Source organism: Schistocerca serialis, chromosome 5 (assembly GCF_023864345.2).
Source record: "Schistocerca serialis cubense isolate TAMUIC-IGC-003099 chromosome 5, iqSchSeri2.2, whole genome shotgun sequence".
In the NCBI taxonomy this organism is placed as follows: domain Eukaryota; kingdom Metazoa; phylum Arthropoda; class Insecta; order Orthoptera; family Acrididae; genus Schistocerca; species Schistocerca serialis.
In genome coordinates this window covers 751,488,534-751,513,272 of record NC_064642.1, presented here as the reverse complement: position 1 = coordinate 751,513,272, position 24,739 = coordinate 751,488,534, and the positions used below count along the sequence as shown (strand labels likewise).

General features: G+C 44.0%; 1 protein-coding gene across 1 annotated transcript in view; it reads left to right on the top strand.

Annotated features, from left to right (window-relative positions):
- Positions 1-20,035: 20,035 nt before the first annotated feature.
- Positions 20,036-24,739, top strand: part of LOC126481576 (SCY1-like protein 2) — a 691,940-nt gene continuing 687,236 nt past the window's right edge. Inside the window, exon 1 of the mRNA XM_050105436.1 lies at positions 20,036-20,136. The gene's annotated coding sequence lies outside the window, so the exon portion shown is untranslated. The remainder of the gene's footprint in view (positions 20,137-24,739) is intronic.

The window sequence follows — 24,739 nt, the reverse complement described above, 5'->3', positions numbered from 1 at the left end:
GAGGGATCTTTCGGTAGTCAGTGTCGTTTTAGACACGACAGAGAAGTGAAAAGGCAATGGGAAGGATAGGCAAAAGCAAAGCCTGAAGAGAGAGAGTGGTTAATCATACAATGAATCTCTCCCCACTACTTTTTTAAACGGAGGGACCATTCTCGGGATTGCATGGTGGTAGATACTGAATATAAAATTAATTATGTGTTTGATGACGATCAGTTAGACTTTTGGAAAGATAAAGGAACCAGAGACGCAACTCTGACGTTGCCGTTGATAATGGAAGCAAGGCTAAAGAAAAATCAAGGCACGTTCATAGGATTTGTCGACCTGGAAATAGCATTCGGCAATGTAAAATGGTGCAAGATGTTCGAAATTGAGAGAGAAATAGGGGTAAGCTATAGGGAGAGACGGGTAGTATACAATATGTACAAGAGCCGAGAGGGAAAAGTAAGAGTGGACAACCAAGAACGAAGTGCTCGGATTAAACAGGGTGTAAGACAGCGATGTAGTCTTTCACCCGTACTGTTCAATCTTTACATCGAAGAAGCAATTATGTGAAGATTCAAGAGTGGCATTAAAAGTCAAGGTGAAAGGGTATCAATGATACGATTCACTGACGACATCCTGATGCAAAATAAGGAAGAATTACATGATCTGTTGAATGGAATGAAAAAAACTAATGAGTACAGAAAATGGACTGACAGTGAATCGAAGAAAGACGAAAGTAATGAGAAGTAGCAGGAATGAAAACATCGAGAAACTTAACATCAGGACTGACAGTCATGAAGTAGATTAAGTTAAGGAATTCTACTACGTAGGCATCAAAATATCGAATGACGGTCGGAGTGAGGAGGACATCAAATGCAGGCTAGCACTGGCAAAAAGGGAATTCCTGGCCTAGCGGAGTCCACTAGTATCAAACATAGGTCTTAATTTGAGGAAGAAATTTCTGAGAAGTACGTTTGGAGCACAGAATGGTTCGTGGGAAAACCAGAAGAGAATCGAAGCATCTGAGGTGTGGTGCTACAGACGAACGTTGAAAATTAGGTGGACTGAAAAGGAATGAGGTGGTTCTGCGCAGAATCTGTAAGGTGTCAGGCAAATCCAACACCTTCCATGAAAACCCTGACATGATAAGCAAATCCATCAGTATGTCACATAGCTCCGGATAAATCGTGACATTAAATTAACCAAAGTAATACGAGTAACTAGTGAGCAAATCGAATACCACAGACTAACACAAGAATGCCTAAATGCATGTCATACCTTCCCACCGTGAGACAGACGCAGTTCCGAGGGGAGAAACGAGAACAGAAGCCGAGAGCAGAACCGTGTTAAGCTGGAAGGCCCTACGGTAAGGGACGGACACCCACGTCGCCAGCTAAGCGCTAGGACCACACCCCAGCCGCAAATTTTAGCGTGAAACTTTTTCGCGTCTCTGTTACGTCAGGACCACCCCCCAGTCCATGTTAAAAGCTAGAGCCCTCCAGAAAAACAGCATAGATCTTACGATAACACAAAAAGGGCCACCCTAACCGCAAGTTTTAGCGTGAGACTTTTTCGCGTCTCTGTTACGTCAGGACCAACCCCCAGCCCATGTTAAAAGATAGAGCCCTCCAGAAAAACAGTATAGATCTTACGATAACGCTAAAAGGACCACACCAGCTGCAAGTTTTAGCGTGAGACTTTTTCGCGTCTCTGTTACGTTGCAAACTTTAAAAACATTGCCCCACCACGAAAAGTATAACGTTTCTCATTGGATAGACAGAATGTCTGTAGGCGGAGCTTAAGGTTGACATTGAGACCCTTATTGGTCAGATGAAAACACAGCCAGATAGTTTTTTTAAACCAACTTCGGTAAATTGTAGTAAGGAGAAGTTAGGAGTGAGTTGCTTCCGAGACGGCGAGGTGAGCGGAGCTGTGCTGTCCGCCGCCCCCTGACGAACACCGACAAGGTAATGAACGCACGCGATGCCGCATAACAGCGCATAAAGCTTCACTCAGAACTGCAGAAGTCTCATCTGTTACACCCCCTTTTTGCGTAATACTAGTGTCGATCGTCAATTAAAGCTCATGGTGTTCACATTTGCCACTTGAAGTAAAAATCTGAAACGCGATGATTTTTCTGTTACATAGTTATTGAGAAGCCATATCAGCCACTGTAATTTACGACAAGTTAGATAAGTAATTAAAGATAATTGAGGGTCACTGTAGACCATTTTGATAGTTTTCTCTCTTGTGAAACTTAATTTAAACCTAGATTATAGATGTGATATGGCATAGGTCATCCTTCGATCCATTGTAGAACTTGGAAACCCACTCAGGGAATATTCGTTCACATTTTTGTTGAATGCAGTTGGTTTTTACCACCCTGTATTAAAACATTTCTTTTTATCAATAGTGCAATTTATAAACAATGTTTTGTGAGTAGAATAAAATTTCCAATTGTAAACTTAACTGCTTTTTCGACGATATTTTACCAACTAACTAAAAATAGGAAAGCCTTGAACCCCTTTCCACTAAATTTAGTTAGTATTAAGATTCTTTTACAGGGAGTGCAGTGGAGCTGACGCTGAAATCATTAAGTATTTGGTTATATCATCGCTAGTCTCACTGAACTCTTCTGAATTCTGCATGTCATTTGTGTTCTGGCGTCTCCTTACCAGCAACAGGTCCCAGGTTCAAACTAGTCAATTCCCTAAAAAACACGCTCAGAGTGTCGTTGCGCGAAAGTGGCAGGGAGACACGATATATAACAAACAGACACCACGCAAAATGTTATAAATCGGACAGGGAACATTGACAAGGGATCTGTTAAGACATCAGAGAATGATTTCCGTAGTACTAGAGGGAGCTGTAGAGGGCAAAAATTGTAGAGGCAGACTGACATTGGCATACATCTAGCAAATAGTTGAGGATGTAGGTTGTAAGTGCTAGAGGTTGGCACAGGAGACGAATTCGTGGCGGGCCGCATCAAACCGGTCACAAGACTGATGACTCAAAAAGACATTGATATAACAGAAGACGACCTCAGACAAGGATTTAAAAGTTATAACGGGAGCGAGAGATTATGGTTGGTCATTTTTAAACTCATCTTTCGCACCATCCTTAAGGTTTTTTCGCCAGCGGTGGTGTTTCCGAACTATTTCTGGCTGAATTGGGTCAGTCAGCGGACGTGGTCGTCTGAGCATTTCTGCCTGATCTAGGGAGAAACGTATCAGACAGTGTTGGTTTTGTGACGTTTTCTACTGTCTTTACTTTAGGGACGCGTGTTATATTGTTATCACGTTTCACAATGATTTTTGACTTAAATAAGACTTCCGTAAGTTCTCATTTCCGCGTTAGGTAGTGCTACTTGTCTGCTTAGTCAACTGTGTTGGTAGTGAACGATAATGAATAGAAAGGCATATTTTTTTCATGTGTAGCTGTGAATAATGCGAGAGAGTAACGATTACCTCATTGTTGAATCACGTCGAGATTAAGTTACGTGCAGCGTATCAGTTTAAGTACTCTCCCCGAAGTCACTTTCCAACACTCTTGAAGGAACGATTTAAGGATTCACTTCTATGGTTCGTTTATAAAGGCACAGTAGTCATTAGAGACAACAATAAATGACAAAGCGTACCGAAAGAGGTACGCAAACTGGTTCGTGAGATATTAATTTCTAAATGCTAATGACTACAATAAAATTTCACGGGTCATGACCTCTTAATCATGATAGGTCTTCGGTCGTCGTAGATTCTTTGAAAAGGGCGAATTATGAATGGTTTACAGTACTTTGTTCGGCGTCGTCTGGCGGCGTGAGAAGACAAGCGGCCAGAAGGGGGACGTCAACAAAGGGTTTCGCTGGAACAGCGTATATCCACGGGATAGAAGAAATTGGTAAGTTTGAGAATGAGACGGATTTGCCTGACGGTCAAGGGAGCCAGCACGGTCGGGAAGAAAACTCGTTTCGGTGACGCGCTTGGCTGTGAAGGGGCTCCAAAATGGCCGGGGATGAAGCTGTAACAAACCAGCCTAGCACTCCTGGCGCTCAGAGAACTTCACCGCCCTAGATACACCACACTGCACACAGAAATCTAGGTGACAATACCGCGGGGACGAAACGGGTAGCACTTGTCTCGTTTGTGAAGTACGTGTGCTGAAATTGGTCCAAGTGTCACGTTTTCCGATTATTATATCTTAATAATATTTGATCTCTCCTGAATAATTTAATTAATTCCTGATTAATTTCAACTGAAAGCGTACTTTTTATTATTTCAAAGTTATTAGTGCAAGTGTAAAAAAAAAATCCAGTGATTCTGCACTGACTCTCTATCTGGAACTATTCATTCAAGAAGGCTGTGGTGTACAGCCGTTTATTCGTTGAGTTCATGTTAATGATCTTGTTAAGAGGTTGGATGCAGTGTGTAAACAGAAGTGGTGGTATTTGCACATGTATTTTGTGGGGGCTGTAAATGGTAAAGGAAGACATACAGACAAAAATATTGATGAACTCCAGCAGTATTATGGAATGGCAATAAGGAAAAATACACACGACCAACGAAGGATGACAATAGCAGTGTGGGCTACATTGTTCCACAAATTATCCACTGATGATACACCTATAAAAACCACAATCACACTGTGTTCTGGTGTAGTGAAAAAGTGTTTTACTACGTTATTTGTGGAAAATACTTGTTATAGTTACGTATGCATCACAACATCTCAGCATGATGTGGAGACTGGAAGTGCTTGTCATACGAAAACATGACAAGCCACCTGTAGTAATTAACACGAAAGTGATCCAGAAAATTCATGCACACCAAATGTAAAGAATAAATGAAAACCAAAACCCACTGATGATGGCACAGTAGTGCCGAAACATGTTTGGGTACCGAGAAAAACTGTGTTTTGCATAACTGGCGGACCTCACAGTCAAAAATTTTTAACTGCAAACACGGCCAATACAAGGAGCTGCAAAACAAAAAGATGGATAGACCTATACATGGTCTTTGCCCACCTACTGCTGATTTATGGTGCAAGTACCGCAAAGTTCAGACAGCAGGTACAGAGGAACAATTTAGGCACAAAAATAGCATACCATCTGCAGCGATGGAAGCTATTAAACCAATATATAGAAAGGTAGCTCATGCTGACCTTCTTTCCAAATGTCTCGATGGTCGAACGCATAACCTGAATGAATCTATCAATGACTTCATTTGGACCCGCATACCAAAAACGTCTTTGTAGGAATGAAAACTCTATGCTTGGCTGTTTATGATGCTGTGATAACGTTTAATGATGGTAATGAGGGAAGAATTAAGGAACTAGAGCAACTTGGTAACACTCCATGAGCCAACACACAGCAAGTCTTCCAGCGAATGGACCGACTTAGGATCATGAAAGTGGAGCATGCAACAGAGGCAATGACTAAAGAAGCGAGAGGCCGGAAAACAAAGAAATTTTCAGGTTTGCGGGATGATCAAGATCAGGAACCAGATAATGCTGATTATGGGCCTGGCTGTTTCTAGGAGCTGCCATGCTTCTATGCGTGAGCTAATATCAAATGAAAAGTTTCAACTTGATTTCCTAAAACGATTTCTTTAAAAATATTTAACACACTGTCCAGGAAGTGTTACAAATACATACATCAGATTTTACACTCTGTTACCTCTTAGTATACTGCTGCTGCTCCTGCTGCTGAACCACCAAATTATTTCTACCTATAATGGTTTTTTACTTGCAGAAGCAAAAGTGGATTTAAAAAAACTGAAAATAAATTATAAGAAACTCATAACTAACTAATTATTTGATTGTATATTATGATTCTGGTACAGTAAACTGAAAAGGAGTGAAACTATACTTACCAAAAATTTCAGATCACTATTTGTCAGAGGTTCTGAGATAATGGGTTATCAATATTCCAGATGTAACACTATAGTATAAGATGTACGAACTCCCTTGACAGGGCTGCGAAAAAACACAAGACTGGACGCGCGTGCGAAAACCTGCTGTATGCGACGTGCGGTAGCTGACGAAGCCTGAGCCGCGTGGAGATACGCGGGAGAAGCTGGCGAGAGCACATCCGGGAGACGTCGAAGCGGGAGAGGAGACTGGTCCAACGACGATTCCGTGTGCGTGCCGTCCCGTCCTGAAAGCGTGGCAGTACAAGCTAATTTCCAACTACCCAGTCAGACGAAGGTTTTGAAGCGAATGTGAACTGCAGTGGCTAGGCGCAAACAAAGTTGAAGCGGTTTATCTACATTCCTGTACATGCAACCTACAAAGATGCTGAACATCTCTTGCTGCCTGAAGCCTGGACGCTGGAGCAGCTGGTTTCAGGAAACGTCCCAGTAATGTAGATTACCGAGTCCTGGGCCTCAAAATCAATTTCACATGTGCACCTTGTTATTTACATAGTAGATATGTACTGAATTTGCAAATAACTGCACTATGCTGTGAGACGGCGTGGTTGTTTTCGCCCGTTTCACCAGCACCTACCTGTGACCTCGTTGCAGCAGATCGCCGGTGGGAAATCAGAGCAGAAACCTACCGTACTGCAGCTCGCACCAGGCTGCAAACAACGTAACTATTTTAAGAATCGGGGAAAGGTCTCAATTTTGGATAATGGGTGGAAACTTCGGTATATTCTGGATCGAAGAATTACACGTTCACTGCCAAGCCCGTGCTATTCCTAACACAGTCAAACACAAACCCTTTCATTCACGTTAGCAAGTTTGTGGTAACGATTTCCCGAAATCTGAATAACTGCTAAGCACGGATTGTTCTTAAATGAAAATGCTCGCCACACTATTAAGTTTATCGGTGTCTAATACACTCAAGTTTTTAGTCACCCATCTGCTCAGCATGCCACGCGGTGTTACTGTCTTTTCTCATAAACAGAATTACTCAAAAATTCGTACTTTCTAAAAATCACACTGGAATAAATATGCCTTCACTTTAAAGCCTTTTGAGCCATGTAGCACAACTAAAACCGGCAAATTATAACCTCCTTCGGAGCTCATACTACACACCACCTTACCGCTGAAATGCTGGGCTCCGACTGCTTAGACTGCTGTAAGCATTCTATATCTCCATGAGAAAAGACGCGCGACGAATACTCCGTTCTGATTGGTCAGTTTTCTTTAAGGCCAATATAAAAACATTATTCTCCCACGTTAGTCCGCGTTTTTCATGGCTACCCAATCAAAAAAATACACACATTCGAACTGTGCTTTTCCCGAAATAAATATTTAGCATTCTGATATTTTGTTCATCTTTGCGTTATTGACTATTCTCATTTGCACTCGCATTAGCTTTTCTTTTACCATAAACTTTCTTAACAAATTACGATACAAAATTCCTCGTCGTCTGCATTCACACAGTCTTAAAATTTTCTCACGCTACTTCGTGCAGCGTTTATCAGTAGAACAATGATCTACAAATTTAATTTAGACCACATCCACGCATCATTTACACTACTAAAAGCATATACACAGCTGTACGAACATAAATAAACAAAAAAACCTTCCAGAAATAAACAGAATAATTCACAAAAACATTCTCTTGACCTGAAACTTCCTGGCAGCTTAAAACTGTGTGCGGGACCGAGACTCGAACTCGGGACTTTTGCCTTTCACAGGCAAGTGCTATACCATCTCAGCTATCGAAGCACGATTAACTCCCCGTCCTCACAGCTTTATTTCTGACAGTACCTCGTCTCCCACCTTCCAAACTTTACAGAAGCTCTCCTACGAACCAGGCAAAGGTCGAGTCTCGGTCCGACACACAGTTTTAATCAGCCAGGAAGTTTCATATCACCGCACACTCCGCTGCAGAGTGAAAATCTCATTCTGGAAACATCCCCCCCGCTGTGTCTAACCCATGTCTCCGCAACAGCCTTTCTTTCTGGAGCGCTAGTTCTGCATGGTTCGCAGGAGAGCTTCTGTAAAGTTTGGAAGGTAGGAGACGAGGTACTGTCAGAAGTAAAGCTATGAGGACGAGGCATGAGTCTTGCTTGGGTAGCTCAAATGGTAGAGCACTAGCCCGTCAAAGGCAAAGGTCCCGAGTTGTTCGAGTGTCGGTCCGGCACACAGTTTCAATCTGCCAGGAAGTTTCATATCAGCGCACACTCCGCTGCAGAGTGCAAATCTCATTCTGGATTCTCTTGACCAGTTTCTTGAATGTCTGTCCGCTCCTGTACTCTGGTGGATAAAATTAGATCTACGCACTAGACTGAACCCGCTTCAGACCATCTGTCACTGTTCACGCATGAGTCATTCTGCCGATACACAGGCTCTGGACAGGAGCGGTTTAAGGCGCCACGCCTCAACTGGATGTGAAAATAATAATGGTGATCATCCCATACTTCCGTTTTTAGCGACATCCTGCTGTAACAGAGAACAGTTAGTCAAGTTTCCAAGTTCCGATAGGTCTATACCTGATTACGGTATACTTATTTATCTCTGGTTATTAACCATATGTCATTCGACCGCGTCTGCAGTAGTGAAGGAGGGAACTATCAGATCAGAACAAGACTGAAATACTTTATTAGGACATCCCCAGATAACTAGGACAATTCCTCCCTTCAGATAATGAGCCAATTTTAAAATCTTTGGGGTGGCTCTGTTCGTGCAAGAGAAAGTTTAGTGCTGCAGCAACAGAGGATGTCCGGGAGGTAGTGACGAATGTTAAAGTGCTATAGAACATACAAAACTTATTGTAAACGTAATTTTTTAAAGTAATTTATCCCATTTATGTATTAAAAATGGTTTCCTCCTCATGAACACCCAAGGCCACGCAGCAACGAGTAATGCATTCACTGAAGTTCTCGATGACGCCTTCACACATATCTGGTGGAATGCCGTTAATAAACGTTTTAATTTCATCCTTCAATGTGTTCATTCTTTTTGGTTTCTTCACATACACTTTTGATTTGGCAAATCCCTACAAAAAAAATTCACAAGGCGTAAGATCGCATGATCTAGCAGGCCACACCTGGTTGCCAATCAAAGAAACATTTTCTTGAGAAAACTGTTCGTTGAGCAGAGCAATCGTTTCACGGGATGTGTGACATGTCGCACGATCTTGTTGAAACAAAAAATCATCATTTTCATCAATAAGAGGGAAAAACCAACCAGAAGGAATGTTTCAGTAACTGCCGCCTTTCAGTGACAGCAATTCCCTCATCATTTTCAAAAAATCACGGACAAATCACTCCTCCTGCCCAGAACCCACACCACACAATCGTGCAGTGTGGGTGCATCTCATCTTACACAGTCACTCGCGTATTTTCGTTACTCCAAATTCTGTAGCTCTGCTTACTGACATATCCACTGAGGTGGAAGTGCGCCTCATCATCTGATAAAATTATTCTTTTTGTGATGTTCTCGTTCTCCGCCTGTCTAGCCAAGACCCACTGAGCAAATCAGTGTCTCTTTCCGTGATCTGCAGGCTTTAACTCTCGTATAAGTTGTACGCAAGCATTTCCAGATGTTTTGAAAGGATCTCATGCAGTGAACTTGGTGATAAATTCAGTTGTTGAATTCGTCAGGGAACTGATTTTCTTGTGTTTACGGTCACATTATCACGCACTGCAGCAGTGTTTTCGTGTGTTCGGATGGAACGCGGTCGTCCTGTTTTCTTGACGTTTGAAACAGAACCCGCGGTCTCAATCTTCCGGATCAATTGGTGATAATGCTGGAGCATCACTACACGGAATTCACGGTTGCCATGGGACTTTCACTGTTTTTGTAATAACTTCTTATCACGTGGATACGTTGCTCAGTTGTCATCTGCTCCATGACGAAAATAAACATCAAACAACAATGCTCACCACACGAAAGCTATCAGTCTTAATGGGAAGCATCGCAGATAACAAACATGAAAAAATCACGGCTGCCAACCGTCAAATGACAAAATGGCGCAAAATTCAAATTCGTCCTTACTTCCCGAACACCCGTTATTTCGAGGGAGTTGAATTCCTATTCGCTACACCCTAACTTCGGAATGCTTCATGGAGCTTCTTTATGCCATCCGACAGGAGTGCGTCGTCTAGCGCCACCAGGTTTCACCCTCTCGCTTTTCATCATCATCATCATCATCATCATACAAAAAAATATAGCAACACACTATACACAGGTAAGCTAGGATAAAGTCCTTTCCTTGTATGCAGTTGAACCTACCTGTTGGTGGTCTCCCGCTGAAATGCCAAACTGCTATACGAAGCGCTTTAAGACTCTATATGCGTCTGAGCGTATAACCATATAGTACAAAACTGAAAACCAAAGCACGAACGAACGTGGAGACTCGGCTTGAGGAAATGCATTAAGCATCACGGGCACGAGTTTCGATCAACCTCCAGGTGCAGACGTTGTGGGCGAATCAAGATTTCCTTTTATTCTCAAATGGCGAGCATGATGCACTCTAGGAGATGGATCACATGCATATTTACACCGTCCGACAAAAAAAAGTGGAGCAAACAGAAGGAGAGGAAGAAACGAAATGAAACTTCACAGGTTGATAGTGTATCTGATGTTATTTCAGTGGCAACAAAATCAAGTCAAATTTACAAAGAATTTCGCAGTATGAGCCGACTTGTCATTATAAAATTACACCTCCTCTCGCCTGGATGCATCCATTACGAGGGGTACCCAAAAACATTGGAATTATTTTTTAAAAGTTATATACTTTCAAATTTTTTAGGAAACAACCTTATCCTCTTCAAAATACTCTCCATTACAGCTAAGACATTTGTCCCACCGGTGCTTCCACGGTTCGAAACATTTTTTTTTTCTTTAGTGTTGTCAAATCGGCATCCATCCTTTCGTGCTCCTTTTCGTGCGTGTGAATAAGAGAAAGTCGCACGGGGGGAGGTCAGGAGAGTAAGTTGCTTGGGGCAGCAGAACCATGCCATTTTCGCCTGAAACTGCCTAACAGAAATGGTTGTGAGTGTGCAGGTGCGTTGTCGTGGTGACTGAACCAATCTCCTGTCTGCCAAATTTTTTATATGAACACGTAGCGCGTCCCAAATAAAGAGTTTGACTGACGGTGCGACCTGGGAGAACCAACTCTGAATGAATCGTGCCCTTAGCATCAAAATAGCAAATCGCCATTGTTCTGATGTTTGATTTGACTTGATGAAATTTTATGTACGGGGTGACGATGACGTCTACTATTGGCTTGACTGTTGCTCTGTTTCTGCAACATGACTAATCACCATTAATGACCTTTGACAGAAAATCTGGATAAGTTTCAAGCTGTTGTTTCAAAGCACAACACGTTCCACCTCGGCGATCCTTTTGATTGTCAGAACAAACTTGGCAGCAATCCTTCTCATTCTCAAACCTTCCGTTAAAATTCGCAAACCGAGCTCCAAGATAACCCACTAATCTCTGACACTCGATTAGTTATCTGTCGGCGGACTGTGAGGACAAGCTTTCGTATTTTTTCAATATTTTTGCCGATTCGGGCAGTTGATGGACGTCCAGAACGAAGTTTGTCACCAGTCGACATGCTGCCATTTTTAAAACGAGCAAACCACTCGTACGCTTGAGTGTTTCCCCATAGCGTCATATTGGTCAGTTGTTTCAGTAGCTCTTTTTCAGTAGAAAACAAAATTCTCCAGCTGCGCGCTGTTCACGTAAACCTGCCCTCATAAAAAGCGAAACAAGAACAAAACAGCGGTAGCAAAAGCAATCACTGCAGATGAACAGAACATGCCAGGTCGACAACACAGGTGGCAATAAACTGGCAATGAGTTTCTCCGTACACGCCTGGCGCAGAAATTCGTACTACACAAGCTCACCCCACGCCAGTGGTGCTTACCCCCTCATACACTACTGGCCATTAAAATTGCTACACCACGAAGATGACGTGCTACAGACGGGAAATTTAACCGACAGGTAGAAGATGCTGTGATATGGAAATGATTAGCTTTTCAGAGCATTCACACAAAGCTGGCGCCGGTGGTGACACCTACAACGTGCTGACATGAGGAAAGTTTCCAACCGATTTCTCATACACAAACAGCAGTTGATAGGCGTTGCCTGGTGAAACGTTGTTGTGATGCCTCGTGTAGGAGGAGAAATGCGTACCATCACGTTTCCGACTGATAAAGGTCTGATTGTAGCCTATCGCGATTGCGGTTTATGGTATCGCGACATAGCTGCTCGCGTTGGTCGAGATCCAATGACTGTTAGCAGAATATGGAATCGGTGGGTTGAGGAGGGTAATACGGAACGCCCTGGTGCATCCCAACGGCCTCGTATCACTAGCAGTCGAGATGACAGGCATCTTATCCGCATGACTGTAACGGATCGTGTAGCCACGACTCGATCCCTGAGTCAACAGATGGGGACGTTTGCAAGACAACAACCATCTGCACGAACAGTTCGACGACGTTTGCAGCAGCATGGACTATCAGCTCGGAGACCGTGGCTGCGGTTACCCTTGAGGCTGCATCACAGACAGGAGCGCCTGCGATAGTGTACTCAACGACGACTCTAGGTGTACGAATGGCAAAACGTCATTGTTTCGGAAGAATCCAGGTTCTGTTTACACCATCATGATTGTCGCATCCGTGTTGGGCGATATCGCGGTGAACGCACCTGGAAGCGTGTATTCGTTATCGCCGTACTGGCGTACCACCCGGCGTGGTGGTATGGGGTGCCATTGGTTAAAGGTCTCGGGCACCTCTTGTTCGCATTGTCGGCACTTTGAAAAGTGGACGATACATTTCAGATTTGTTACGACCCTTGGCTCTACCCTTCATTCAGTCCATGCGAAACCCTACATTTCAGCAGGATAATGCACTACCGCATGTTGCAGGTCCTGTACGGTCTTTCCTGGATACAGAAAATGTTCGACTGCTGCCCTGGCCAGCACCTTCTCCAGATATCTCACAAACTGAAAATGTCTAGTCAATGGTGGCCGAGCAACTGGCTCGTCACAATACGCCAGTCACTACTCTTGATGAACTGTGGTATCGTGTTGAAGCTGCATGGGCAGCTGTAACTGTACACGCCATCCAAGATCTGTTTGACTCAATTCCCAGTCGTATCAAGGCCGTTATTACGGCCAGAGGTGGTTGTTCTGGGTACTGATTTCTCAGGATCTATGCACCCAAATTGCGTGAAAATGTAATCACATGTCAATTCTAGTATAATATATTTGTCCAATGAATACCCGTTTATCATCTGCATTTCTTCTTGGTGTAGCAATTTTAATGGCCAGTAGTGTAATTCGGTTAGGTTGAGTGTCACTAAAGAGTTGTAGCCTTTCTTGAGGCAAGCTGGTCGCACTTTTTGTAACTGGTACTTCCCATCCTTGATGCTGGAACTTGGAAGCTGGTCCCAGACATGTCGTATCGGGGACAGATGTGGGGATCTTGCTGCGCGCGGGAGTACCTCAACATCACGCAGACACCTCATATAGAAATGTCCCAATTGTGAACGAACATCGGCCTGTTGAAAATGCCAACAGAATACTCATGAAAGGTAGTAGAAGAGGATGCAAAGTCCATGACATCAGCGGTAACACCACTCTGCCTCACGAAACCATTTAGTAGTGTGGGACATCTCCCCAGGTCGTGACGTAGCTCCCTCCCCCGCCCCCCTCCCCCCTTGCTCCCACTCCCTGACGATGATCATACATGGTACTGCGGAAGTGCCACTCATCGCTGAACTCAATGCGACACTATTCATCAGCACTTCATATTTCCCGGAGCACTCCAAACGTATCCGTTTGTTTTGTGGTGTTGACGGCAGCGTGCATACGGGACGCTTATTCCCTAGTCCGGCTGCTAATAGTGTTCGACCAGCGATGTATAATGATGCAGAAATTTGCCGCGAGTTCTCGGATGGCAGGAGATGATGTGAAGTTGCAGAATAGCGCGACCTTCGGGTTGTGGTGGTCAATCGTGGCCGGCTGGAACACTGAAGCCGAGTACGCCTTCCCCATTCTCCCATATCGAAACGTCGGGCACTGTCACAAATGAATGCCCCACAGATCTGGATACTGGACGATTACACCGAGTCCTACAAGGAGGCCACTGTGCAACTCCGTCAGGTACTGGCTCTGAGCACTATGGGACTTAACATCTATGGTCATCAGTCCCCTAGAACTTAAAACTACTTAAACCTAACTAAAACCTAAGGACATCACACAACACCCAGTCATCACGAGGCAGAGAAAATCCCTGATCCCGCCGGGAATCGAACCCGGGAACCCGGGCGTGGGAAGCGAGAACGCTACAGCACGACCACGAGCTGCGGACTCCGTCAGGTACTGGTAACGCTATTTCACACGAGTACGCGGCACTGTTTGGGGAAGTCATTGGCTCTTGTTTTACCAAGGTCTCAAAATACAACGTGTTTTGCGGCCGCCTTGAAATGATCTCAGCTCCTAACCAGGCATTCCTCAATATGCTCCACACTAAATAGAGGAACACCCAATGGAAATTTCAAGAAACAATCCTAGACATAATGTTTAGTCAAAGCTATCTAGCTCAGTTACAGACTACGTAAAACTATCTGTGAATTACATGCCATGTGCAACACAACATGTAAAAAAGTAAGGCGTCAATAAAAGATGTTGCGTTTTTTACTAAAATGAAACATAACATACTGAGGACAATATAGATGTATCGGAACCTCCTTTTGGCAATAAGAAGCGATGACTTCTACCTACCGTCATACTCACTGAGTTCGTCATACTTGCATGACTGGCGTAACGCAACACTTACGTTTATGACTGATTTGATAATCGACAAGCAGTCCTAAGCCGGTCATCAATAAATGAATGTTCTTCCTGTGCACCTTAAGACGGTTTTCATAACAGTTATTGTTTAACTTAATCTACAACCAAGGCGAATGGCCGGCCGGAGTGGCCGAGCGGTTAAAGGCGCTACAGTCTGGAACCGCACGACCGCTACGGTCGCAGGTTCGAATCCTGCCTCGGGCATTGATGTGAGTGATGTCCTTAGGTTAGTTAGGTTTAAGTAGTTCTAAGTTCTAGGGGACTTATGACCACAGCAGTTGAGTCCCATAGTGCTCAGAGCCATTTGAACCATTTGAACCAAGGCGAAGGGTGATGAGGGAAGCCTTTTTTGCTGTAATAACATAGAATTTTTTGACAGAACATACATACTCACGAAATTTACAGCCTAACAGAAAAGGTTAACATCCAGAGGACATCGTCGAATGAAACTTCCTGACAGGTTAAAACTGTGTGCTGGACCGAGACTCGAACTTGGCACCTTTGCCTTTCGCGGGCAAGTGCTTCTGTAAAGTTTGAAGGTAGGAGACGAGGTACTGGCAAAAGTAAAGCTGTGAGGACGGGGAGTAAGTCGTGCTTGGGTAGCTCAGTTGGGAGAGCACTTGCCCGCGAAAGGCAAAGGTCCCGAGTTCGAGTCTCGGTCCGGCAAACAGTTTTAACATGCCAGGAAGTTTCATATCAGCGCACACTCCGCTGCAGAGTGAAAACCTCATTCTGGAAACATTGTCGAATATCAACGCGATTTTGTACGGATACCCACAATCAGCGAGTTTGCAAATGCTTGAAGCTGCAGTTTTCGCGACAGATGAATGACCAACCAGATTGTAGCACGTCATCTTCGAGGTGTAGCATTTTTAATATCCAGTAGTGTATATCTAATCATAAATCAATACTTAAATAGACAGCTCTAAAACCGGCAGTATATTTCCAGTGTGCAGCCGACATTTTTATAGGCGGGTACGTCGATATTTTTATCGGTATGACTATATATCGATACGTGACGTCGATATTAAGATAGCTGATGTCGATGCTTTTTAAATATTGATGTATCAGATTCCGGATATTTTTAAAAATATCAACAGTGCTATTGGATGGTAACCCCTTCACATGTGCGCCTGCCATTTGTCAAGAAGTAATGGACTCCCAGCAGCATTCTGTGTCATCCGGCACGACTGATCGAAGACTAGAAGCAGCCCGACTAGGGAATTAGCGTCCCACGCGTAGGCTGGCCGTGGCTGGAAAACATGGACTGCTGATGAACGGCATCGCGCTGTGTCCGGCACTCAACTGCGGTTTTGCACTGCCCAGGATGAGCGTCGTCGGCTGATATACCAGCGGCCTGAGAAAAGGTCCCATTCTTCCAATTTTTTGGAGAGGCAGAGTGGTGGTGCCCCTATCGTCACGGATATGAGGAGCTATATAACTTCAAGTCACGACCTGTAGTGATTGAGGGAACTCTTATAGTATAGCAGTATATCATGGGCCCTCGTGTGTTACCCTCCATGCGATAGCATCTTGGTGGAATTTTCAACAGGACAATGCTCGTGCTTATACTACCAAGATCCTTGTAAATCTTACTAGATTTTGTAATAACTCAAGTACCATGATACACGGTGTTTCCGTAAGAGCGTGCAAAAATGTAACAGGAGTTAGAGAATGCTCCACTGAACAATTTGTGGGAGGGAACCTGGGGCCAGAGAAGCCAACTTAAGGAGTATGAAAGTAAACTTGTGTACCGCTTTGTGTAGCATTACAGTTTTCCAACTTATTTACAACTAACATGTGTATAAGTCTACACGTAATGTGCTGTTTATTTACATGTACTTTTTTTTATTATTTCCTGCAAGGAAAGAATGAGGAGGAGCTTGGCCACTAGCAATTTTTTTTTACTTGTCCATAAGGTTACTATGTTGTATTTACATTGTGGTGTTTGGTTTGTGCGGCGCTCAACTGCGCGGTCATCAGCACCCGTAGAAAGTCCCAATTTTTACACAGACCATTTTCTTTTCACAAGCCAATCTAGTCACATTCACATATGATGATGATGATGATGGAACGATGAGGACAACACAAACACACAGTCCCCAGGTAGAGAAAATCCCCATCCCGGCCGGGAATCGAGCCCCAGACCCGGTGATCCAGAGGCAGCAACGCTAGCCCCTAGACCCCGAGCTGCGGACGTATTTACATTGTCCCACGACAGAACGTGCTATCAATCAACGACAGACCTATTCACTACGCAGCGGTATTCAGTGACGTACAATACAGTACGATGGAGCAGTACCAGTACAGTTTCGCAGAACTCAACTGGCTCTGAGCACTATGGGACTTAACATCTGTGGTCATCAGTCTAACTCCTGTTACATTTCCTAGAACGTAGAGCTACGTAAACCTAACCTAAGGACATCAGAAACATCCATGCCCGAGGCAGGATTCGAACCTGCGACCGTAGCAGCAGCGCGGTGCCGGACTGAAGCGCCTAGAACCGCTTGGCCACCGCGGCCGGCACAGAACTCACTGACATGCACCTTGTGTGTGACGAAGTACGTTGCAACGCTTACACTGCTGAAAAGCTGTACAGGGAGCGATTTCCTAACAGGCATCCTCCGTCTTGGGAGACTGGTCCATTGAAAAAAAGAAACGAGGGACATGGCAACTTGAGGATCACTCGCGCACCCGATTTTGAAGAGAAGGTGCTGGGACCTGTTGCAGCGGAACCCACTACCTCGTCGTATTGCACGTGAAATGGGCGCTGCACATACTAGCATGTGTCGAGTACTCCACAAAAAACAATTACACCCGTATCACCCACGACGAATCCATGCAATGCTTGTGACTGACTTTGCACCAAGAGTCGCATTGTATCAGTGGTTGCCCCAACAATGGACTGATCGACCACAAGCCCTCCAAATCGTGCCTCACTTGGTCGTGATGGTATTTCGAACATATGGAATAGCCATGTGTGGGGTGAGGAAAACCCCCGCGCTGTAGTAGAGTCAAACCATTAACCGCGTTTTGTTGCTAATATCTCGGCCGCCATTGTAGGCGACAATCTCACTGGCCCATATCTTCTACCCGGCCGTCCGAGCCGACCGGTGAGGCCGAGCGGTTCTCGGTACTTCAGTCTGCAACCGCGCGACCGCTACGGTCGCAGGTTCGAATCCTGCCTCGGGCATGGATGTGTGTGATGTCCTTAGGTTAGTTAGGTTTAAGTAGTTCTAAGTTCTAGGGAACTGATGACCTCAGATGGTAAGTCCCATAGTGCTCAGAGCCATTTGGACCATTTTTTAGCCCTCCGAATTGCCACCTGCACTTGAGGTTCGTGCAAAGAGTTCTACCTGAATTGTTAGAGAACGTAGCATTGGCTGTTCCTGAAAGGATGTGGATACAACACGACAGTGCACCACCTCACTTCAGTGTGGACATCCGCAACCATCTCAATGCTGTATTTTCTGATCGCTGGATTGGAAGAAGCGGCTGTCTTATTCCATGGCCTGCGAAGTCACCTGATCTCAATCCCCTTGATTATTTCCTACGGGGATGTCTAAAATCACTTGTATATGAGACCCCAGTGGATACGGAGATGGAATTAGTTGCGAGAATTGTAGCTGCGTGTGATGCGCTTCGAAACGCACCACGGATATTTGTCAGGGTGCGTCAGAATCTTGTTCAGTGATGTCGTGTTTGCATTGAGGTCGATGACCATCAGTTTCAGCACATTTTGTAGCATACAGTACAAATGGTACATTCATTGTGTCTGTGATAGAATTTGCAGTTGGCTCTAACTAATGTAAATAAAAAGTGCAGAGTGATGTCATTTTATTCCTACTATCTCACTTAAGCTGGCTTCTGGGATCTCAGGTACGCTGACGAACATACTACAGTACTGGACATTAAAATTGATACACCAAGAAGGAATTCAATCATAAACGGGTATTCATTGGACAAATATATTATACTAGAACTGACATGTGATTACATTTTCACGCAATTTGGGTGCATAGATCCTGAGAGATCAGTACCCAGAACAACCACCTCTGGCCGTAATAACGGGCTTGATACACCTGGGCGTTGAGTTCATCAAGAGTATTGACTGGCGTATTGTGATGAGACAGTTGCTCGGCCACCATTGACCAGACGTTTTCAATTGGTGAGAGATCAGGAGAATGTGCTGGCCAGGGTACCAGTCGAACATTTTCTGTATCCAGAAAGGCCCGTACAGGACCTGCAACATGTGGTCGTGCGCTATCCTGCTGAAATGTATGGTTTCGCAGGGATCTAATGAATAGTAGAGCCACGGGTATTAACACATCTGAAATGTAACGTCCACTGTTCAAAGTGCACAAGAGGTGACCGGGACGTGTAACCAATGGCACGCCATACCGTCGCGCCGGGTGATAAGCCAGTATGGCGATGACGAATACATGCTTCCAATGTGCGTTCATCGCGATTTAGCCAAACACGGATGCGACCATCATGATGCTGTAAACAGAACCTGGATTCATCCGAAAAAATGACGTTTTGCCATTCGTGCACCCAGGTTCGTGGTTGAGTACACCATCGCAGGCGCTCCTGTCTGTGATGCAGCGTCAAGGGTAACCGCAGCCATGGTCTCCGATAGTCACTAAAGTGATAGTCCGTGCTGCTGCAAACTTCGTCGAACTGTTCGTGCAGATGGTTGTTGTCTTGCAAACGTCCCCATATGTTGACTCAGGGATCGAGACGTGGCTGCACGAGCCGTTACAACCATGCGCATAAGATGCCTGTCATCTCGACTGCTAGTAATGCGAGGCCATTGGGATCCAGCACGGCGTTCCGTATTACCCTCCTGAACCCACCGATTCCATATTCTGCCATATTCGACCAACGCGCGCGAGTAGCAATGTCGCGATACGATAAACCGCAATCGCGACAGGCTATCAAAGTCGGAAACGTGATGGTACGCATTTGTCCTCCTTACACGAGGCATCACAGCAACGTTTTACCAGGCCACGCCGGTCACCTGCTGTTTGTGTATGAGAAATCGGTTGGAAACTTTCCTCGTGTCAGCACGCTGTAGGTGTCGCCACCGGCGCCAACCTTGTGTGAATTCTCTGAAAAGCTAATCATTTGCATATCACAGCATCTTCTTCCTGTCGGTTAAATTTCGCGTCTTTAGCACGTCATCTTCGTGGTGTAGCAATTTTAATGGCCATCAGTGTGCTTGCCTGTCACCCCCTACACGACTGAGCTCCAGTAATGTTGTTGTTGTTGTTGTGCCGCAGATCACGGAGGCGCTGTCTTTCCTACACTACTCGGGACACGTGCTGCACCGCAACGTCTGCCCCTCCAGCATCCTCGTCACCAAGAAGGGCACCTGGAAGCTGGGCGGCCTCGAGTTCACCGGTGAGTACCGCTCACTTGTCTTCTGCCCCGACGCCGCCTCTCGGCGGCAGGTGACGGGTCGTCTCGACTTCAGCACAGAGGACGCTGGTGGCTCTGCCTTCCACTTCCAGCGTCATTTGTTCGCCGACTTGCCTGCGAAGGTTTCGGGATTACTGAAGAATGGGATACAACCCGTCGCCTTTGAGCAATGACGTCAGTAGTTGCCGGAGATGATGTATTGCACAGATTTAACAGCAAAGACGAATGTTGAGAAACAAAGGAATGTAGGACACAGAAAATAGATGGTAGACATTTATCACGTACATTCATATTTCGAATATACCGTTAACTTTATCGCTACTTAGAGTCCTAGTATCGTATTTTCAACTGACCTATACAGCTCAACTGAAAATAGGATACTAGTGCTTAGAAACGTTAGCATGGAATACGTCAGTTGACATATATGAATTGTATCCCGAACTTCAGTTGATCTGTGTAGGTTAACTGCAGCGCGGGATTCAAATTTAACGTATGCCTACTTCTTCACCTTTGCTAGCACTAGTATCCTGTTCTTCAGTTGACCTACATACGAAGGTAATCCCAAAAGTAATGTCTCCTATTTTTTTATAAGTGCATAGACCTGTTTATTTCTGCAATGGTTTACAGCTTGAACATTTAGCTATTTTTCGACATAATCCCCATTTCTGTCGAGGCATTTTTGTAGACGCTGTGGCAGTTTTTGTATTCCCATGTCATACCAGCTCGCCGCCATGCTGTTCAGAAAGTTATGTACCTCTTCTTTCACCTTGTCGTCGGAGATGAATAGCTTTCTGGCCAAATGTTCTTTTAACCTACGGAACAGGTGATAGTCACTGGGCACCAAGTCAGGACTATAGGGTGGGTGGGTCATTATGTTCCACTGAAACTGTCGCAGGAAAGCAACGGTTTGGCGAGAGATGTGTGGGCGAGCGTTGTCATGCAGAATGTGTACGCCCTCGCTCAACATTCCTCTTCTCCGGTTCTGAAATGCCCGTTTGAGATTTTTCCGACTCTCACAGTACCTTTCAGCGTTAATTGTGGTCCCAGTGGGCATAAAGTAGACCAACAACACCCCTTTCCCATGTCAGACCCGGTTGTCATGACTTTGTCAGCAGACTGTGTTTGTTTGAATTTCCTCGGCTTAGGCGAAAGATGATGCCACCACTGGCGTGATTGTTGCTTGGTCTCAGGTGTAAAGTGGTATGCCCAGGTTTCGTCACCCGTGACAAGTGAGTCCAGAAAGTTGTCCTGTTCGGCTGCAAGGCGGTGAAGAAATGCGCGGGGAGCATCAACTCGTTGCCGCATGTGGTCCTCAGTCAGCATGCGTGGCACCCATCTTGCGCACACCTTCCGGTAGTTCAACGTTTCCGTTAAAATTCTGTGAGCGATGCTTCGGGAAACCTCAGGAACCAACGTGCAGAGATCATCCAGTGTGATCCGCCGATCTTCACGCATGCTTTGCTCAACCTTCAACACTGTCTCCTCAGAAATTGACGGCCTCCTGTTCCTTTGTTCGTCGTGAATTTCGGTCCGACCAGCTACAAACTCTCTACACCACTCACGAACATTTTTGACATCCATGCACGACTCACCAAACACTTCCGTCAATTGGCGATGGATTTCAATGGGCGCAGTGCCCTCTGCGTTCAAAAACCGTATAACTGCACTCAATTCGCCCTTGGCGGTAACATCCAACGGGAGCTCAATTCTCAACGGCTGCCAAGCCAGGACTGAGCGCCTCAGCGCGGCGTGCGAATGTTTACACACAGCATGTGAAGCACTCTTCATAACAGTGAGACGAACTGTCACACAAACAGAGATCTGTACCTATAAAAAAATAGGAGACCTTACTTTTGGGATTACCCTCGTAGGTCAACTGAAGTACGAGATACAAATTTTACAGGTGTTGCTTTTTTCGCCTCCGCTACTACTAGCATCCTGTTCTTCGACAGTACCAGTATAGGCTGAAAAATATCGTAGTAATACTGGTCCTAGAGAAGGCGTAGTGCAGTTGACGAACTCTGCTTCAAGTCTTCCACATTCATAGGTATTACAGATAAATCCACACCTACAAACGAAAATCAAAAACTAAGAATTGCCTAGAACGAAAAACCATTCTTCCAAAATATCTCAAACTCACTAATAATGAAAATAAGTACCGAACGAATTGGTACGAACAGATGATTTAAATTAATACAAGTGACAAAAACCGTATACAGTGTTTAGCCCTGTCTTTCAAATGCACATTCATTTATTTGAGCTTGCAATGATGACGCGTCGCCACAGAAGATAACCGATTTATTATCTATGGCTCGCAAATATAGACATCAATATCTGTGAGTAAACTATGACGTCATTTGTCAAAACCCACAGGTTGTATCGCATTCTGCAGTTGATGCAAGGTTTCCGCGCCCTTTCAGTCCGAGTAGACGGACGGTGCTGCACACTGGGTTTTACCCACTTACAGCCCGCCCATTCGTCTGGAACTGAAGTGCTCTGAGCACTATGGGACTTAACTTCTGAGGTCATCAGTCCCCTACAACTTAGAACTACTTAAACCTAACTAACCTAAGGACATCACACACACCCATGCCCGAGGCAGGATTCGAACCTGCGACCGTAGCGGTCGCGCGGTTCCAGACTGAAGCGCCTAGAACCGCTCTGCCACCAAGGGCGGCCAACTGAAGCACCAATTTTTAAAAAAATGCACCACACGCATCACCATCACACTATTATTGGCATCAGTGATTCTGTTTTAACTGTACTATAAAATAATTTTAAAAGTTCCAAAAACCATAAAAATCATCCACCAGAGTGTGTTTTGAGAAAGGTGGTTTACTTTCATCTGGTTTCCATATATTTCAATATTTCCATCAAATATGTAGAACCTTTTCTGAAGATTGATTGCATCCGCTGCTAGCCCGCCTCTTCGTTTGCAGTCGAAATACGAATGATACTGGGAAAATATGTTCTGTTAATTTATTAAAAAGTCAGTACAGTAAGGGGATTTTATTATATACCAGTAAAGCTACATTAATTCACAAATGGGGCCTGAAAATTAATTTCGAGAAGACGGAATATCTATATTGTGAAGATCGGAGGATAACTTAGAGACTGGTGGATATCAAATTAAAGTGTGTAAAGAGTCGAACTATGTAGATAGTACTCCATCATGTGATGAAAGGTAAGACAGAGATATCTAACAGTAGACCAGGCAGGGAAGGGCGTCTATCCAAAAATTAAACCCTATAGTTTGGTCCTGAAAGATGTGTTTGAAGTGTCAAATGGGTTTATACAAATCCAGCGTCGAATCAATAATAAGTTGGCAACACACGAAAAGAAATATCGAGTAATTTCGTCGGAAATAATATCTAGATATGGTCATTCAATAACTTTATTTTTCTGTGATTCATTGTGTCTCTGGTTAAAGCTATTTAATCTATGGGGTTGGCATGTGTTTAATTGGTTTTATTTTTGAATAATGTGTCCACTAAGTTTTTAGGACAACCATTACTTACAGCTACATTTCGGGGAAGATCTAGTTCTTTCTCAATTATTTATTTTGTCAGTGGTAAGTTTCAAGAGTACGGTATTATACTCCAGCTACAGAACTAACACTCTACAACGTTTATTGAGACACATACCACGGAAATCAGAACCGTTTTTGCAATCAGGAATTTCCAAAATTAACTGTGAAGAATGTCCAAAACTTTGTATTGGTCAAACAGGAAGAAAACTTGGTACACGATTTAAAGAACACATGACAATAAGGGACAATAACCAATCCACATTTGCTGCACACTTGAAAGACATCAACTACAAAAAAACACCTAATATAGATGGATCACTTCGAATATTTCATAAGTTACAGAAACGAAAAATTATGAATGTAATGGACAAAATTGTAATTTATATCCAGCTAAAAGATCAGTCAGACAGAGTTGTAAGTAAGCAAAAAGACCTGCGAAATAATTCCTAAACAACTTTTTAACAGTTTTACGACGAAGCATTACAGAACCATAGAATGTAAATTGATCGCTATACTCATTAACAAATATGTCTGTAATGCAAAGTATCACACTACCGTAAAGCAGTTTTTACTCGACTATCATAGTTTTCAGTACTGTTTCACTCGAGTACTACGATTGATTTTATATATAAGAACTTTGCATCAACTAGTCAAAAATGATGTCCTCACACAGTAAAAGAACAAATACTTACCAAGTTATTTTAAAGAAATTACATACAGTCATATTTACACCAATGATGAACGAAAACTAAATATAATTGAGAACAAAAGCATATGCAGGTTAATAAACAAATTTCTGTAAAATTAATTATTACCTTCCAAGTGTTAAAGACGTTAAAACACGTACCGTATATATAAGAGCTTTGCAGCAACTGCTCGAAAGTAACGTGCTCTTAAAATAGCGTTAAATCTCTGTATATCATGGAGTCAGAGGAGCAACGACATACATGGCATAATTTACTACTAAAAAATCATCCACGAAGTAAGTTGTAACGCTCCTAGTATAACTACAGATATGGCTTGTTCCTAAATGAAAAACACAAGTGTCACTAATGT